The sequence below is a fragment of the Haliotis rubra genome, unplaced genomic scaffold (genome assembly GCF_003918875.1).
Source record: "Haliotis rubra isolate DU_JTF1 unplaced genomic scaffold, ASM391887v1 Scf261, whole genome shotgun sequence".
Taxonomy (NCBI): Eukaryota; Metazoa; Mollusca; class Gastropoda; order Lepetellida; family Haliotidae; genus Haliotis; species Haliotis rubra.
In genome coordinates this window covers 396509-415991 of record NW_025766681.1, presented here as the reverse complement: position 1 = coordinate 415991, position 19483 = coordinate 396509, and the positions used below count along the sequence as shown (strand labels likewise).

Genomic DNA, 19483 nt, shown 5'->3' with positions numbered 1-19483 from the left:
AAGCCGTTAAAGACCTCTAATTCCTCAATGTGACGATAGTGAAGCTGGAATGACATTCGTGTACTTCTCTTGTGTGCTATACACTATTGAGGTATGATAAAGTGACTCACAAAACAAAAACTTACAGAAGCCAATGACTCACCGACAATGAACTCAGTAAGAAGTATAATTTCCAATCATCCCACTTTCATATCTATTTGGCTTCTCCGTCGATTGTTTTCTGTGGAGCATGTTGTTACCATATTATCCTTCTACTGTTGTTAGTTAATCCCCCACCTACCAATTATATTTACGTACTGTAATAGTCAGCCTCGGTCGTAAACAATCGAGAGCTTTGTTTTTTTACGCACGTTCCCTAGAAAGATTTCATGTTTCCATAACTATTCTAGACATGATATTTATGATGTAAAAGCAATGTATATTCTAGTTATAAGATCAATTTAATTTATTATCGTAACAGTTATAGATCGGCACGATGACCCGCGATTTACAGGCGATTACGTCATCAGAAAATGTGTTGTTGTTTCCGAGATTGTTTTTTGCGTTAAATCTATTAAAATATTAATGAATATTCCAAAATACTCGGGCAGACATGTTCATGAACATGGTATTTGGTAGTCTACATCCGTGTAATTTAATGTCACGTCTTATTTGGTGTTTAATTGCATTCTTCTCGCTCAAGGTATTTCCGGAAGTAGAATAAAGTCACATATCATAACCTCGTTCCAAATCAGTTGAAGACATAACAAACTGAACGGAAGTTTTAGATTTCTGGACGAGAGGGGATGTAAGAAATTTAACGATTGCATAGACCTTATTAGATTGTAAACCAAAAGTCACTGTGTTCTTTAATCTGATTGGTTGAAAAACGTGATCAAATGGTATTCGATTCCCGGAAATTCGCTGCGTATTAATACATACAAACATTGCTCACATCATTGTATTGTTACGTCGTCAGCTGTGATGACGTCATTAAAATCATATTGTGACGTAAAGTCCGAATGACGTCACAAATGAGCAGTTCCAGATACTACCATGGGAGACAGCCGAAACGGCCGGCTGATGACATTTCACTGCTGTACCCGTACTCGATGTCAATGAGAGCAGATACAAAAAACGTGTGTTTATCTCCTAACGGAAAGTAACTTTTCGAAAAAGCATTTGACACAGTTTCTAAGGATTTTATCAATTCTGTCCTAATAAAATTTGGTTTTGGTTCAAAGGTTATATGTTGGATTAACGTCTTAACATATGACACAACTTCATGTGTTATTCAGAATGGGCATCTCTCTGATTTCTTCCAAAATCAAAGGGGTTGTAGGCAAGGGGATCCCATATCTCCATATCTATTTCTTTTTGTTGCTGAAATCCTAGGATGTATGATAAGGCAACATGAAACTATAAAGGGAATTGTAATTGATGATCAAGAATACAAATTAGGTCAATATGCAGATGACACTGAATTATTTTTGGATGGCTCAGATGAAAACTTGTATTCTGCTATAGACACACTTAATACATTTTACAACATGTCAGGACTAAAGATAAACATAGATAAGACTAAAGCAATCTGGATTGGCTCAAAAGCTGGTAGCAGGGATATACTATGTGAAGATTTGAATAAACAATGGCAAAGAAAACAATTTGAAGCATTAGGAATTAAATTTACTCCGGATTTGAATGATTTATGGGTTATTAACACAAAGAAAAGACTAGAAGAAATTAATAGATTACTAGCAACTTGGAGAAAAAGACATTTGACGCGGACAGGGAAACTTACTGTTATTAAGACATTGCCTCTTTCAAAATTAGTTCATATTTTTAACACTTTACCTAACCCTCCAGATGATTTTCTCACCGCGCTTTAGAGAGTATTTTTTAAATTCATCTGGAATGACAAAAATGACAAAATCAAACAGAGCACTTTAAAAAGTTTACAAAATGGGGCTACGGATGATTGATATTAACACTTTTGTTAACGCCATGACATTAAAGGAATATAGATATATAAACATTAATGACCTCACAATAAATTCACTCCAAAAGGATTTCATATCCCAAAGAAAAGGTTCAAGATCATTTTATGATAAATTGTTATCTGAAAATGTTAAACCTCACATGTGCCAAAAATGGGAAACATTATTTGTCTGTATTGATTTTGATTGGCATTTGATTTTTCATACTTGTAGCAAAAATTTAAGAGATGTGAAACTGTTAGATTTTCAATATAAATTTCTGCACGGAATTGTTTATACCAAAAAAGAACTTTTTAGAATGAATCTGGTGGACAATATAATATGTTCTTTGTGTAATGATTCTGTTGAAACTTTATGCAATGTATATTGGGAATGTGATGAAACCAAAACTTTCTGGAAGAAACTTGAACAGTGGACAACGAAACGTATCCAAACACTTAATTTGACAAAATCTTTGATTTGGTTTGGCTTTTTAGGTAAGAACCCATTATTGAACCACATAATCTTATCTGACAAAAACAATTCTAAAAGTTGATAATTACTTAAGGATATTGAAAGACATATTCACCACTGAATCATTCATCGCCAGAAGAAATAATAATGTTGAAAGCTTTTTAGTCAAATGGTTTCCTCTCATCCCTGAATTTAACCCTGAATGACTATTAAACAAAGAACATATCACTAACATTTATATTCAGTGCACTTAGTGTACTATATCGCTATTGAGCCCACTAGCTTGCATGTGCACACATTCCTCTATATGCTTGTACTCATCCTGTTTTTGTACTCATCACATTGGGAACAATAAAAAAAAAAGAAAAAAAGAAAAAAAAGTAACATAGATTTCTAAACTGTCATAACTGACAAGCCGTTATATTAGCAAAGTTTACGTCTTGCAGTTTGCTCATCCAGAATTTGTCATTGAGACTTGAAAAACAAATTACAACAACGAGTAAAGATTTCCATTGACTTTTTAAAAATATTTGTTATATTTCTTTTAAATCCGTTTTATCTGTATATCTCTTCAAAACTTACAGCAAACATCCTGACAACCCCCCACCCCCCAACCCGTTACAGGTACCATGCTCATTACTGTTTCACAATAATATTCGTATGTTTCTTCAAACGTCGCCGTTGCAGTATATCGAAGAAATCTATACATAATAGGTTTGTCCTCTTTCCCCCCCGTGAACTTGAAATACCTATCAGATATTTTCTGAGACATGTCGCACATGCGTACTGATGTTACTCTTCAAAAAAAGAAACCTGATTTTTGCGAACATTGGCATTATGTAGTTGCGGCAAAAAAAATTCAAATATACCATTTCTTTCAAAAACATAATCTTTGTGTGATTTACAACTTCAGCGCCAAAACGCGACAATTTTAAGTTTCCCCTTGTTTTAGAAGTTTGAAGAACTTTTCGCCACTGCACGTGCAAGTAAGCGGAAAAGCGTGCGATATCTATCACTATGTAGTCACAGTCTGCAGTTGCCCGACATTTCAGAGCACCATATCTCGCCTTTGGGATCGTTTCCTGCGGACCAATTCCCCCCAAGATCGCCCGAAAAGCGACCGTCCAAGAATTCCCACTCAAGCCCAGGACCGCTACATCCGGGAGACTCCACAGCGCATCCCTGGTTTGAGAAAACCTTCCGACCACACAAACTGTCAGGAATCGATTGCGTGAAGTGGTGATTCGACCAAGAAGGCCAGCTGTCGAACCTGTTTCGAGAGACTTCCATGGCGTAATCGCCTGCGGTGGTGTCGCAGAGACCGGTTCAGTGATGACTCATGATATTTTCTTCTTTATTGGCGAGGTGCAAGACAGCGTGTTTACCGTCTATAGACGTGTGAATTTTCACCTTTTTACCATTGAAATAACATGAAATAATTGTTCTTAAACTAACGCAATAAATTCTTCGCATGACCCCCAGCTTGGACGGCCCACAACCAACACCAGCCCGGAAAACATTGACCAGGTGCATACCCTGGTAATGAGCAACCGTCGAATCTCCATCCATGAGTTGGAGCAGACAAGTGGCATCTCATATGGATCAGGTGTAACCATCCTGCATTAACATCTCCACGTGTCTAAGGTTAGCGCAAGATGGGTCCCAAGAATACTCACAAACGAAATGAAGCTTACGAGGGTCACCATAAGTAATTCCATGGGAACAGGATATAAACAAAAACGAGATGGTTTTCTTTTTAGGTTAGTTACTTGTGATGAAACATGGATTCAGCACTATACCCCTGAGAGCAAACAGGACTCCATGGAGTGGAAGCACGCCAAATCTCCTCCGACCAAGAAGTTCAAGTTGTCCAGATCGTCCAGGAAGGTTATGACCACCATATTGTGCATCATCCACATCTATTACCTTCCACGAGGAACTACGATGAATAGGGAATATTATGGTACCCTACTGAAGAAAAGGGAGACAGTCCATCAAGGAGAAGCGCCGTGGCAAACTCAGGCGTGGAGTGGATTCGAAATCCTACCCCACCCACTCTATTCTCCAGACTTGGCACCAAGTGACTACCACCTGTTTCCTACTCTGAAAAGGCACCTCCGTGGTAGGAGACTCGGGGATGATAATGAACTCACTACATCTGTAGAGATGTTGCTTCACGACCAAGACTTCTGTAGACAAGGCATTAATGTCTGGCCGACAAGATGGACCAAGTACATCGACTTACAAGCCGATTATGTTGAGAAATAAATGGGGATTGCATCGATGTTCTGCCTCTAAATAATTTAGGCTCAAAACATCTTGATAGCCCCTCGTACATCATCAATTACAACATGCGCTGAAATATCGAGTCTATGATATATTATCTACTTCATCCTGGGTTTGACGACAGAAGCTAGCACCATCAACATGAAGTTTGCCATCTTCCTCCTCTGTCTCCTGCCTCTGATCTTTGGCAAGAAGAAAGCCCTGTTCGCAGGCAGTAAGCACAATCTCGTTGATTGACAGTAGAGACGTAACAGCAAAGATTAGATACTTTGTGGATGACACTTTTTTTATTACATTATTATGCGACGTTTCTGTATATATTCTTATAGCACTCTTGCTTGACAACAGTATACGGATCTATACCGAAGGTGAATCTCTATTTTAACGTAGGCAAATATATAAATCGCGAAACTGTGTATATGTGAGAGTAGCGGGCACTGGCATACGAGCAAAAATCACTTGAAAATATATCTGACTAAATCGGCGAAACAATCACAGAAAAATTTCTGATACGGTCTTGAGAGAAAGTCCCGAATGAATGGTTTTCTGTGTACAGAGAGATGGCGAATATGGTTGTCCAGGTGAATTGACACGAATATACGATGCGAGAACATAAGCATGCTGGTCACCATTGTAATTTGAAAGATCATCGAGGCATAAACTTGAATGTTGCTGAACTGGCTTGAGACAACGTTCATTCCCTCGCTCACTCTGTGTTGTAGTTCTCGACCAAACTGAAATTCGCAGTCTGGTTAGCGCTGTGGTGAATAGGTTTGGCAGTGACGCTACGGAGCAAGAGTGTGAACAGGAGTGCAAAGTCCTCTTCACCAACGACATCCTCGATCTCGCCTGCGACTTCGCCTGTAAAGGGTAAGTCCGTGTATGGAAGGACGATGAATACATCGCTACTCCGCTACAAATAATATGCTTAGCATCACAGTTTGTGATTGATATGTTGAACGAATCTCCGCATCGTTTAACCTTAAACAATTGGGTCACACCACCCTACAACATCTAAGTGATGTTACTTGTTGTAAAAGTACATATGGCGTGTAGGTGATGTCACTTGTTGTAATAGTTGATAACGCCTTACAATGTCAGTGAGTGAGTAAGTGAGTTAAAATTCACAGCCATATTGTGACTTAAAAAGTTATAAATTAACAATAAACACAATAACGTTATAAAACACCTGTCGACAAAGAACAGTAAAACAACTACATTATCACAGAAATAAATTTAAGACTAGTAATTAAATCTAAAATATTTTACCTATAAATGACAATACAATATAAAAACCGGCTATAGATTGCCAACAACTGGAGCTAAATCACCATACTAGAGACCATGGTGACTTACAGTACATTTGCTTCCTGCATGGGCCCTAGCTGGATTTACATCATCTCGTCAGCTGTCAGCAATTTAGATACATCTAGCCATACATTATAATTACACATATTCTACGATTAAAAAAAAGGAAAGTTTAAATTTACCTTGAATGTTTTGGGACTTACGTACCCTCTCAGGAGGACAAATACTTTTACAGTACTTTAAACACACACCCCCCCCCTCCCCCTCGAGGATACAGCCACTAACCTTCTTAGTTACTAATTCAAACTTCCAATCATAAAATATTTATCTATTTACAAATCCTTTAACAAATCTAATTCTTTTAAAAATGCAATAATTACATGAGAACTGATACTATTAAAAGATCCTTCATAGTTCGTGATTTAAAATAGTTATCCCTTGTGATGTAATATTCAACACAGTCAAGCAAGACATGCTTGACCGTGATTCTTTCATCACAAGGGATGCAAAACGGCTTACAACGTCAGAGTGATGTCAATTGTTGTCATGGTTGATTGCACCCTGTAACATCAGAGTGATGTCACTTGTTGTAATGGTTCATAATGCCCTACAACATCAGTGATGTCACTTGTTGTAATGGTTCATAATGCCCTACAAAATCAGAGTGATGTCACTTGCTGTAATGGTTCATAATGCCCTACAACATCAGAGTGATGCCACCTCTTGTAATGGTTCATAATGCCCTACAACATCAGTGATGTCACTTGTTGTAATGGTTCATAATGCCCTACAAAATCAGAGTGATGTCACTTGCTGTAATGGTTCATAATGCCCTACAACATCAGAGTGATGCCACCTCTTGTAATGGTTCATAATGCCCTACAACATCAGAGTGATGTCACTTGTTGTAATGGTTCATAATGCCCTACAACATCAGAGTGATGCCACCTGTTGTAATGGTTCATAATGCCCTACAACATCAGAGTGATGTCACTTGTTGTAATGGTTCATAATGCCCTACAACATCAGAGTGATGCCACCTGTTGTAATGGTTCATATGCCCTACAACATCAGTGATGTCACTTGTTGTAATGGTTCATAATGCCCTACAACATCAGAGTGATGTCACTTGTTGTAATGGTTCATAATGCCCTACAACATCAGTGATGTCACTTGTTGTAATGGTTCATAATGCCTTACAACATCTAAGTGATATCACTTGTTGTATTGGTTCATAATGCACTGTAATGTCACTTGTTGTTATGGTTCATAATGCCCTGCAGCATCAGAGTGATGTCACTTGTCAAAATGGTCGATAACGCCCTCAGAGAGAATAATCAAGAAGGACACTGAAGAAACAAGATACAACTCTAGTGAATTAAATATCAACCAACTTACATATTCATAAAATACAATTTCAAACTAGAAAAGGATATTTTCGGCGAAAGTGATGACACTTGCTGAAATGGTTGATAACGCCCTAAATTATGTAAGTGATGTCACTTGTTGAAATGGTTGATAACGCCCTAAATCATGTAAGTGATGTCACTTGTTGAAATGGTTGATAACGCCCTAAATCATGTAAGTGATGTCACTTGTTAAAGCATGAAATGTCACTTGTTGAAATGGTTGATAACGCCCTAAAGCATGTAAGTGATGTCACTTGTTGAAATGGTTGATAACGCCCTAAAGCATGTAAGTGATGTCACTTGTTGAAATGGTTGATAACGCCCTAAAGCATGTAAGTGATGTCACTTGTTGAAATGGTTGATAACGCCCTAAAGCATGTAAGTGATGTCACTTGTTGAAATAGTTGATAACGCCCTAAAACATGTAAGTGATGTCACTTGTTGAAATGGTTGATAACGCCTAAAGCATGTAAGTGATGTCACTTGTTGAAATGGTTGATAACGCCCTAAAGCATGTAAGTGATGTCACTTGTTGAAATGGTTGATAACGCTTCACTAAAGCATGTAAAGTGATGTCACTTGTTGAAATGGTTGATAACGCCCTAAAGCATGTAAGTGATGTCACTTGTTGAAATGGTTGATAACGCCCTAAAGCATGTAAGTGATGTCACTTGTTGAAATGGTTGATAACACCCTAAAGCATGTAAGTGATGTCACCTGTTCGAATGGTTGATAACGCCCTGTAAAATTATGTCACATTATCAACTTGTTGCAGCGGTCGATAGCATGCAGGGAAATGATTACTGACCTTTTGTACTCATAGTGCTTTCTTGCAGCAATGGGTAATGGTACTTTATTCTCTTAGTGCATTCTTGTACCAATGATTAATATCCTCCTTTAACACAAATAGTGCATGGGTGTTTCAAAGTCGATAACTGTTGTCACTATCAAAATAGCCACTTGTAGCACACTTGGTACATTCTTGTTGCAATCGTCGACAGCTTCTTGTAGCACACGTGGTACATTCTTGTTGCCTTGCTTTGAACAATGTTATCTAAAGCGAAATGAAAACCAACAATATTAGTAAATGCATTATTTTTATGTAATGACGTTTGGTTTGAAATATTCTGCTAAAAGCCGTTAAAGACCTCTAATTCCTCAATGTGACGATAGTGAAGCTGGAATGACATTCGTGTACTTCTCTTATGTGCTATGCTATACACTATTGAGGTATGATAAGCGACTCACAAAACAAAAACTTACAGAAGCCAATGACTCACCGACAATGAACTCAGTAAGAAGTATAATTTCCAATCATCCCACTTTCATATCTATTTGGCTTCTCCGTCGATTGTTTTCTGGCGGAGCATGTTGTTACCATATTATCCTTCTACTGTTGTTAGTTAATCCCCACCTACCAATTATATTTACGTACTGTAATAGATCAGCCTCGGTCGTAAACAATCGAGAGCTTTGTTTTTACGCACGTTCCTAGAAAGATTTCATGTTTCCATAACTATTCTAGACATGATATTTATGATGTAAAAAGCAATGTATATTCCCAGTTATAAGATCAATTTAATTCATTATCGTAACAGTTATAGATCGGCACGATGACCCGCGATTTACAGGCGATTACGTCATCAGAAAATGTGTTGTTGTTTCCGAGGATTGTTTTTTGCGTTAAATCTATTAAAATATTAATGAATATTCCAAAAATATTTCAAGACATGTTCATGAACATGGTATTTGTAGTCTACATCCGTGTAATTCTTAATGTCACGTCTTATTTGGTGTTTAATTGCATTCTTCCTCGCTCAAGGTATTTCCGGAAGTAGAATATCACATATCATAACCTCGTTCCAAATCAGTTGAAGACATAACAAACTGAACGGAAGCTTTAGATTTCTGGATCAGAGGGATGTAAGAAATTTAACGATTACAGACCTTATTAGATTGTAAACCAAAAGCCACTGTGTTCTTTTAATCTGATTGGTTGAAAACGTGATCAAATGGTATTAGATTCCCGGAAATTCGTTGCGTATTAATACATACAAACATTGCTCACATCATTGTATTTTCGTTACGTCGGCAGCTGTGATGACGTCATTAAAATCATATTGTGACGTAAAGTCCGAATGACGTCACAAATGAGCAGTTCCAGATACTACCATGGGAGACAGCCGAAACGGCCGGTTGATGACATTTCACTGCTGTACCCGTACTCGATGTCAATGAGAGCAGACACAAAAAACGTGTATTTATCTCCTAACGGAAAGTAACTTTCGAAAAGCATTTGACACAGTTTCTAAGGATTTCCATCAATTTGGTCCTAATAAAATTTGGTTTGTCTCAGCTAAGCCATATGTTGGATTAACGTCTTAACATATGACACAACTTCATGTACATTCAGAATGGGCATCTCTGATTTCTTCCAAAATCAAAGGGTTGTGGCAAGGATCCTATATCTCCATATCTACTTCTCTTTGTTACTGAAACTCCAGGATGCATGATAAGGCAACATGAAACTATAAAGGCAAATTGTAATTTATGATCAAGCATCACAAATTAGGTCAATATGCAGATGACACTGAATTATTTTGGATGGCTCAGATGAAAAACTCTATAGCCTCTGCTATAGACACACTTAATACATAATACATCATGTCAGGACTAAAGATAAACATAGATAAGATTCAAGCAATCTGGATTGGCCCAAAAGCTGCCAGAAAGCAGGGATATACTATGAAGATTTGAATAAACAATGGCAAAGAAAACAATTTGAAAGCATTAGGAATTAAATTTACCCTGGATTTGAATGATTTATGGGTTATTAACACAAAGAAAAAGACTAGGAAGAAATTAATAGATTACTAGCAACTTGGAGAAAAAAAAAAAAAAGACATTTGACGCTGACAGGGAAACTTACTGGTTATTAAGACATTGGCTCTTTCTAAAAATTAGTTCATATTTTTAACACTTTACCTATACCTCCAGATGATTTTCTCACCGCGCTTTAGAGAGTGCTTTTTAAATTCATCTGGAATGACAAAATGACAAAATCAAACAGAGCACTTAAAAAAAAGTTTACAAAATAGGCTACGGATGATTGATATTAACACTTTTGTTAACGCCATGACATTAAAGGAATATAGATATATAAACATTAATGACCTCACAATTCACTCCAAAAAGGATTTCATATCCCAAAAAGGTTCAAGATCATTTTATGATAAATTGTTATCTGAAAATGTTAAAGCCTCCACATGTGCCAAAAAATGGGAAACATTATTTGACTGTATTGATTTTGATTGGCATTTGATTTTTCATACTTGTAGCAAAATTTAAGAGATGTGAAACTGTTAGATTTTTCAATATAAATTTCTGCACGGAATTGTTTATACGAAAAAAAGAACTTTTTAGAATGAATCTGGTGGACAATATAATATGTTCTTTGTGTAATGATTCTGTTGAAACTTTATGCAATGTATATTGGGAATGTGATGAAACCAAAACTTTCTGGAAGAAACTTGAACAGTGGACAACGAAACGTATCCAAACACTTAATTTGACAAAATCTTTGATTTGGTTTGGCTTTTTAGGTAAGAACCCATTATTGAACCACATAATCTTATCTGACAAAAACAATTCTAAAAGTTGATAATTACTTAAGGATATTGAAAGACATATTCACCACTGAATCATTCATCGCCAGAAGAAATAATAATGTTGAAAGCTTTTTTTTAGTCAAATGGTTTCCCTCTCATCCCTGAATTTAACCCTGAATGACTATTAAACAAGAACATATCACTAACATTTTATATTCAGTGCACTTAGTGTACTATATCGCTATTGAGCCCACTAGCTTGCATGTGCACACATTTCTCTATATGCTTGTACTCATCCTGTTTTTGTACTCATCACATTGGGAACAATAAAAAAGAAAAAAGAAAAAAAAAAAGTAACATATATTTCTAAACTGTCATAACTGACAAGCCGTTATATTAGCAAAGTTTACGTCTTGCAGTTTGCTCATCCAGAATTTGTCATTGAGACTTGAAAAACAAATTACAACAACGAGTAAAGATTTCCATTGACTTTTTAAAATATTTGTTATATTTCTTTTAAATCCGTTTTATCTGTATATCTCTTCAAAACTTACAGCAAACATCCTGACAACCCCCACCACCCCCAACCCGTTACAGGTACCATGCTCATTACTGTTTCACAATAATATTCGTATGTTTCTTCAAACGTCGCCGTTGCAGTATATCGAAGAAATCTATACATAATAGGTTTGTCCTCTTTCCCCCCCGTGAACTTGAAATACCTATCAGATATTTTCTGAGACATGTCGCACATGCGTACTGATGTTACTCTTCAAAAAGAAACCTGATTTTGCGAACATTGGCATTATGTAGTTGCGGCAAAAAATTTCCAAATATACCATTTCTTTCAAAACATAATCTTTGTGTGATTTACAACTTCAGCGCCAAAACGCGACAATTTTAAGTTTCCCCTTGTTTTAGAAGTTTGAAGAACTTTTCGCCACTGCACGTGCAAGTAAGCGGAAAAGCGTGCGATATCTATCACTATGTAGTCACAGTCTGCAGTTGCCCGACATTTCAGAGCACCATATCTCGCCTTTGGGATCGTTTCCTGCGGACCAATTCCCCCCAAGATCGCCCGAAAAGCGACCGTCCAAGAATTCCCACTCAAGCCCAGGACCGCTACATCCGGGAGACTCCACAGCGCATCCCTGGTTTGAGAAAACCTTCCGACCACACAAACTGTCAGGAATCGATTGCGTGAAGTGGTGATTCGACCAAGAAGGCCAGCTGTCGAACCTGTTTCGAGAGACTTCCATGGCGTAATCGCCTGCGGTGGTGTCGCAGAGACCGGTTCAGTGATGACTCATGATATTTTCTTCTTTATTGGCGAGGTGCAAGATAGCGTGTTTACCGTCTATAGACGTGAATTTTCACCTTTTACCATTGAAATAACATGAAATAATTGTTCTTAAACTAACGCAATAAATTCTTCGCATGACCCCCAGCTTGGACGGCCCACAACCAACACCAGCCCGGAAAACATTGACCAGGTGCATACCCTGGTAATGAGCAACCGTCGAATCTCCATCCATGAGTTGGAGCAGACAAGTGGCATCTCATATGGATCAGGTGTAACCATCCTGCATTAACATCTCCACGTGTCTAAGGTTAGCGCAAGATGGGTCCCAGAATACTCACAAACGAAATGAAGCTTACGAGGGTCACCATAAGTAATTCCATGGGAACAGGATATAAACAAAAACGAGTGGGTTTTCTTTTTTAGGTTAGTTACTTGTGATGAAACATGGATTCAGCACTATACCCCTGAGAGCAAACAGGACTCCATGGAGTGGAAGCGCCAAATCTCTTCCGACCAAGAAGTTCAAGTTGTCCAGATCGTCCAGGAAGGTTATGACCACCATATTGTGCATCATCCACATCTATTACCTTCCACGAGGAACTACGATGAATAGGGAATATTATGGTACCCTACTGAAGAAAGGGAGACAGTCCATCAAGGAGAAGCGCCGTGGCAAACTCAGGCGTGGGTGGATTCGAAATCTCACCCCACCCACTCTATTCTCAAGACTTGGCACCAAGTGACTACCACCTGTTTCCTACTCTGAAAAGGCACCTCCGTGGTAGGAAACTCGGGGATTATAATGAACTCACTACATCTGTAGAGATGTTGCTTCACGACCAAGACACCTGTAGACAAGGCATTAATGTCTGGCCGACAAGATGGATGATTCAAGTACATCGACTTACAAGCCGATTATGTTGAAATAAATGGGGATTGCATCGATGTTCCTGCCTCTAAATAATTTAGGCTCAAAACATCTTGATAGCCCCTCGTACATCATCAATTACAACATGCGCTGAAATATCGGGTCTATGATATATTATCTACTTCATCCTGGGTTTGACGACAGAAGCTAGCACCATCAACATGAAGTTTGCCATCTTCCTCCTCTGTCTCCTGCCTCTGATCTTTGGCAAGAAAGCCCTGTTCGCAGGCAGTAAGCACAATCTCGTTGATTGACAGTAGAGACGTAACAGCAAAGACAAGATACTTTGTGGATGACACTTTTTATTACATTATTATGCGACGTTTCTGTATATATTCTTATAGCACTCTTGCTTGACAACTGTATAAGGATCTATACCGAAGGTGAAACTCTATTCTAACGCAGGCAAATATATAAATCGCGAAAATGTGTATATGTGAGAGTAACGGGCACTGGCATACGAGCAAAAAATCACTTGAAAATATATCTGACTAAATCGGCGAAACAATCACAGAGTACAAAATTTCTGATACGGTCTTGAGGAAGTCCCGAATGAATGGTTTTCTGTGTACAGAGATGGCGAATATGGTTGTCCAGGTGAATTGACACGAATATACGATGCGAGAACATAAGCATGCTGGTCACCATTGTAATTGGAAAGATCATCGAGGCATAAACTTGAACGTTGCTGAACTGGCTTAAGACAACGTTCATTCCCTCACTCACTCTGTGTTGTAGTTCTCGACCAAGCTGAAATTCGCAGTCTGGTTGGCGCTGTGGTGAATAGGTTTGGCAGTGACGCTAAGGAGCAAAGTGTGAACAGGAATGCAAAGTCCTCTTCACCAACGACATCCTCGATCTCGGCTGCGACTTCGCGTGTAAAGGGTAAGTCCGTGTATGGAAGGACGATGAATACATCGCTACTCCGCTACAAATAATATGCTTAGCATTCTGTACAGTTTGTGATTGATATGTTGAACGATTCTCCGCATCGTTTAACCTTAAACAATTGAGTCATACCGCCCTACAACATCTAAGTGATGTAACTTGTTGTTAATTTACATAACGCCCTGCAACATCAGAGTAATGTCACTTGTTGCAATGTTTCATAACGCCATACATCTAAGTGATGTCACTTGTTGTAAAAGTACATATGGCGTGTAGGTGATGTCACTTGTTGTAATGGTTAATAACGCCTTACAATGTCAGTGAGTGAGTGAGTGAGTTAAAATTTATAGTCACATCGGCAATATTTCAGCCAAATTGTGACTTAAAAGTTATAAATTAACAATAAACACAATAACAGTATAAAAACACCTGTCTGCAGAGGACAGTAAAACAACTAGATTATCACAGGAATAAATTTAAGACTAATAATTAAATCTAAAATATTTGACCTATAAATGACAATACAATATAAAACAGGCTAGAAGGTAGATCACCACACTAGGGACCATGGGGACTTACAGTACATTTGCTTCCTGCATGGGCCCTAGCTGGATTTTACATCATCTCTACAGCCGTCAGCAATTTAGATATATCTAGCCATACATTAAAATTACACATATTCTACGATTAAAAAAGGAAAGTTTAAATTTACCTAGAATGTTTTTGGACTTTACGTACCCTCCTCAGGGGAACAATAATTTGACAGTACTTTAACCCCCTCGAGGATACAGCCACTAACATTCTTAGTTACTAATTCAATCTTCCAATCATAAAATATTTATCTATTTACAAATCCTTTAACAAATCTAATTCTTTTAAAAATGCAATAATTAAAATCAGAAATGATACTATTAAAAGATCCTTCATAGTTTGTGATTTAAAATAGGTATCCCTTGTGATGGAATATTCAACACAGTCAAGCAAGACATGCTTGACCTTGATTCTTTCATCACAAGGGATGCAAACGGCTTACAACGTCAGAGTGATGTCACTTGTTGTAATGGTTCATAATGCCCTACAACATCAGTGATGTCACTTGTTGTAATGGTTCATAATTCCCTACAGCATCAGTGATGTCACTTGTTGTAATGGTCTCATAATGCCCTACAGCATCAGAGTGATGCCACTTGTTGTAATGGTTCATAATGCCCTACAACATCAGTGATGTCACTTGTTGTAATGGTTCATAATTCCCTACAGCATCAGTGATGTCACTTGTTGTAATGGTTCATAATGCCCTACAGCATCAGAGTAATGCCACTTGTTGTATTGGTTCATAATGCCCTACAGCATCAGTGATGTCACTTGTTATAATGGTTCATAATGCCCTACAACATCAGAGTGATGCCACATATTGTAATGGTTCATAATGCCCTACAGCATCAGAGTGATGCCATTTGTTGTAATGGTTCATAATGCCCTACAACATCAGAGTAATGCCACTTGTTGTATTGGTTCATAATGCCCTACAGCATCAGTGATGTCACTTGTTGTAATGGTTCATAATGCCCTACAACATCTAAGTGATGTCACTTGTTGTAATGGTTCATAATGCCCTACAACATCAGAGTGATGCAACATATTGTAATGGTTCATAATGCCCTACAGCATCAGTGATGTCACTTCTTGTAATGGTTCATAATGCCCTACAACATCTAAGTGATGTCACTTGTTGTAAATGTTCATAATGCCCTACTACATCAGAGTGATGCCACATATTGTAATGGTTCATAATGCCCTACAGCATCAGTGATGTCACTTGTTGTAATGGTTCATAATGCCCTACAACATCTAAGTGATGTCACTTGTTGTAATGGCGCGGTTGCTTGCAGCCACTGCCATTGGGTCCAAAACAATATCTTCCAGATTACCCAATGGCAGTTCAATTTTCACAGCAGAAGCAAACGCAATACTAACAGCTCTTAAATATATAAATAGACACCCTAAATATAAACAAATATATAATATTTTCTGACTCACTTTCTTGCCTTCAGGCGATAAAAATATTTCTTGTAAACATCCACTTTTAATAGAAATTATAGAATTATATAATGATCTTGCAACTGGCCAATACGACATCGTCCTCTGTTGGTTACCCAGCCACGTTGGCATTTTTCTGGGAACTCAATGGCCGATTTTGCTGCAGTAAAAGGCACTCAACAAATCTGTGACACCACTTCTTATTCCATACTCTTATTACAAAGCTAGCATTAGAACTTACATCCACGATCTGATGCAGAAGAAGTGGGACACCCAAGTAGGTATTAATAAATTACATGAAAGAAAACCCTATATTGGCTACACTTTACTTGGGTTGTCAGTCCAGATTTGAAGAGGTCATCATACGACGATGTCGTATTGGCCACACAAGATATACGCATGAGTGCCTATTAAAAGGTGAGGATCTCCAATTATCTATTTCAAATCCCGAACTATGAAGGATCTTTTTACTAAAATTAGTCCTCATTTTGTTAGTGGCTGTATCCTCGAGGCGGGTTAAAGTACTGTAAAATTATTGTCCTCCTGAGAGGGTACGTAAGTCCCAAAACATTCTAGGTAAATTTAAACTTTCCCGTTTTTAATCGTAGAATATGTGTGAAATTTTAATGTATGGCTAGATATATTTCAATTGCTAACAGCTGAGGGATGATGTAAATCCAGCTAGGCCCATGCAGGAAGCAAATGTACTGTAAGTCCCCATGGTCCCTAGTGTGGTGATCTACCTTCTAGCCTGTTTTTATATTGTATTGTCATTGATAGTTCCATTATTTTAGATTTAATTACTAGTTTTAAATGTATATCTGTGATACACTAGTAGCTTTTTACTGTTCTTCGTCAACAGGTTTTTAATGTCCTACTTTATTGATCTATGATATAATTATAAACTGTTCCTCGTCACGATATGGCTGAAACATTGCCGTTGTGACGATAACATTAACTCACTCACTCACTTGTTGTAATGGTTCATAATGCCCTACAACATCAGAGTGATGTCACTTGTTGTAATGGTTCATAATGCCCTACAACATCAGAGTGATGTCACTTGTTGTAATGGTTCATAATGCCCTACAACATCAGTGATGTCACTTGTTGTAATGGTTCATAATGCCTTGCAACATCTAAGTGATATCACTTGTTGTATTGGTTCATAATGCACTGTAATGTCACTTGTTGTAATGGTTCATAATGCCCTACAGCATCAGAGTGGTGTCACTTGTCAAAATGGTCGATAACGCCCTCAGAGAGAATAATCAAGAAGGACACTGACGAAACAAGATACAACTCTAGTGAATTAAATATCAACCAACTTAGATATTCATAAAATACAATTTCAAACTAGAAAAGGATATTTTCGGCGAAAGTGATGACACTTGTTGAAATGGTTGATAACGCCCTAAAGCATGTAAGTGATGTCACTTGTTGAAATGGTTGATAACGCCCTAAATCATGTAAGTGATGTCACTTGTTGAAATGGTTGATAACGCCCTAAAGCATGTAAGTGATGTCACTTGTTGAAATGGTTTGATACCGCCCTAAATCATGTAAGTGATGTCACTTGTTGAAATGGTTGATAACGCCCTAAAGCATGTAAGTGATGTCACTTGTTGAAATGGTTGATAACGCCCTAAAGCATGTAAGTGATGTCACTTGTTGAAATGGTTGATAACGCCCTAAAGCATGTAAGTGATGTCACTTGTTGAAATGGTTGATAACGCCCTAAAGCATGTAAGTGATGTCATTTTGTTGAAATGGTTGATAACGCCCTAAAGCATGTAAGTGATGTCACTTGTTGAAATGGTTGATAACGCCCTAAAGCATGTAAGTGATGTCACTTGTTGAAATGGTTGATAACACCCTAAAGCATGTAAGTGATGTCACCTGTTCGAATGGTTGATAACGCCCTGTAAAATTATGTCACATTATCAACTTGTTGCAGCGGTCGATAGCATGCAGGGAAATGATTACTGACCTTTTGTACTCATAGTGCTTTCTTGCAGCAATGGGTAATGGTACTTTATTCTCTTAGTGCATTCTTGTACCAATGATTAATATCCTCCTTTAACACAAATAGTGCATGGGTGTTTCAAAGTCGATAACTGTTGTCACTATCAAAATAGCCACTTGTAGCACACTTGGTACATTCTTGTTGCAATCGTCGACAGCTTCTTGTAGCACACGTGGTACATTCTTGTTGCAATCATCGACAGCTTCTTGTACCACACGTGGTACATTCTTGTTGCAATCATCAACAACTGTCTGTTATTATAGTAGTGGTCGGAAACCAGACTTCATTTTAATGTGCAATTACTTCACAAAATGTGTTTTATTCCAGAATCCAGAACCTTATTCAAAAGCTCCACCGCAACCCACCCACTACCGCTGCCACCAAATAAAGTATATATAATCAGTCATGAATAAAATGTAACTTTTCCTCCATGCATCTTTTGTTGCCCAAAATGCAGTATTTAAGTACAATGTCTCCATAACAAACTACCGGGCAAAAGAAAGATATCCCCAACTTCATTTGACCCATAAATGGAAACAACGACGCATGTGAAAGTGCAAATAATTATTTTATAAACAAATAATTTTCCAATAATTGACCTGAAAATTCATTTGAAACGATTCAAGAGATGAAACTGAAAAATTACACAAATCAGAGTTCATTCATACCGTGCATAAAGAGTGACATAATGAGACAGGAGTAAGGGGACACGTCATCAATATCGAGTATGACCACCCTGGGCATCCATACACAACAACACGTCGTCAGTCGGTGAATGACGTCAGCAGTATTCCTGTTCCATAAGTCCAAGAGAGTCTGTTCAAGTTCCCGGCGGTTTGCTGGGGGTGGCACACACTGTCTCTGCTGACGATCAATTTGATCCCAGAGATGTTCAAAAGTGATCATGTCTGACGAACGCACTGGCTACAGCAATACATTAACGTTATGCAGGTGTTCTCGAACAATTCTGGCGATATGAGGTCTTGCGTTTTCATGTTGCAAAATGACTCCTCTTGGCTGCTGTCGAATAAAGGCATAGCAAAGAGCTCAACACTTCAACCTTGTATCGCTGGCCATTCAGATTTCCTCTCATGATAGCCAGTCTTGTTGTTCATTGGTCACAAATGCCGCTCATGATAGCCATGACGTCTTATCCTCCATCGAATGGATGAACTTATTGAAGGCAGTTTTGCGCCAGTCGCTCTCCTCTACTCTGCCATTGTTTCTGAACAGATTCGTAAGATAAATGGTATCTGAC

At 38.0% G+C, this 19483-nt stretch overlaps 1 long non-coding RNA gene across 1 annotated transcript; it reads left to right on the top strand.

The window, feature by feature from the left end:
* Nucleotides 1-5555: 5555 nt before the first annotated feature.
* Nucleotides 5556-18654, top strand: LOC124280168. The gene is made up of 2 exons (XR_006899596.1): nt 5556-5585; nt 18553-18654. It is a non-coding gene; the product is annotated as an uncharacterized LOC124280168 (long non-coding RNA).
* The last annotated feature ends 829 nt before the right edge of the window (nt 18655-19483 follow it).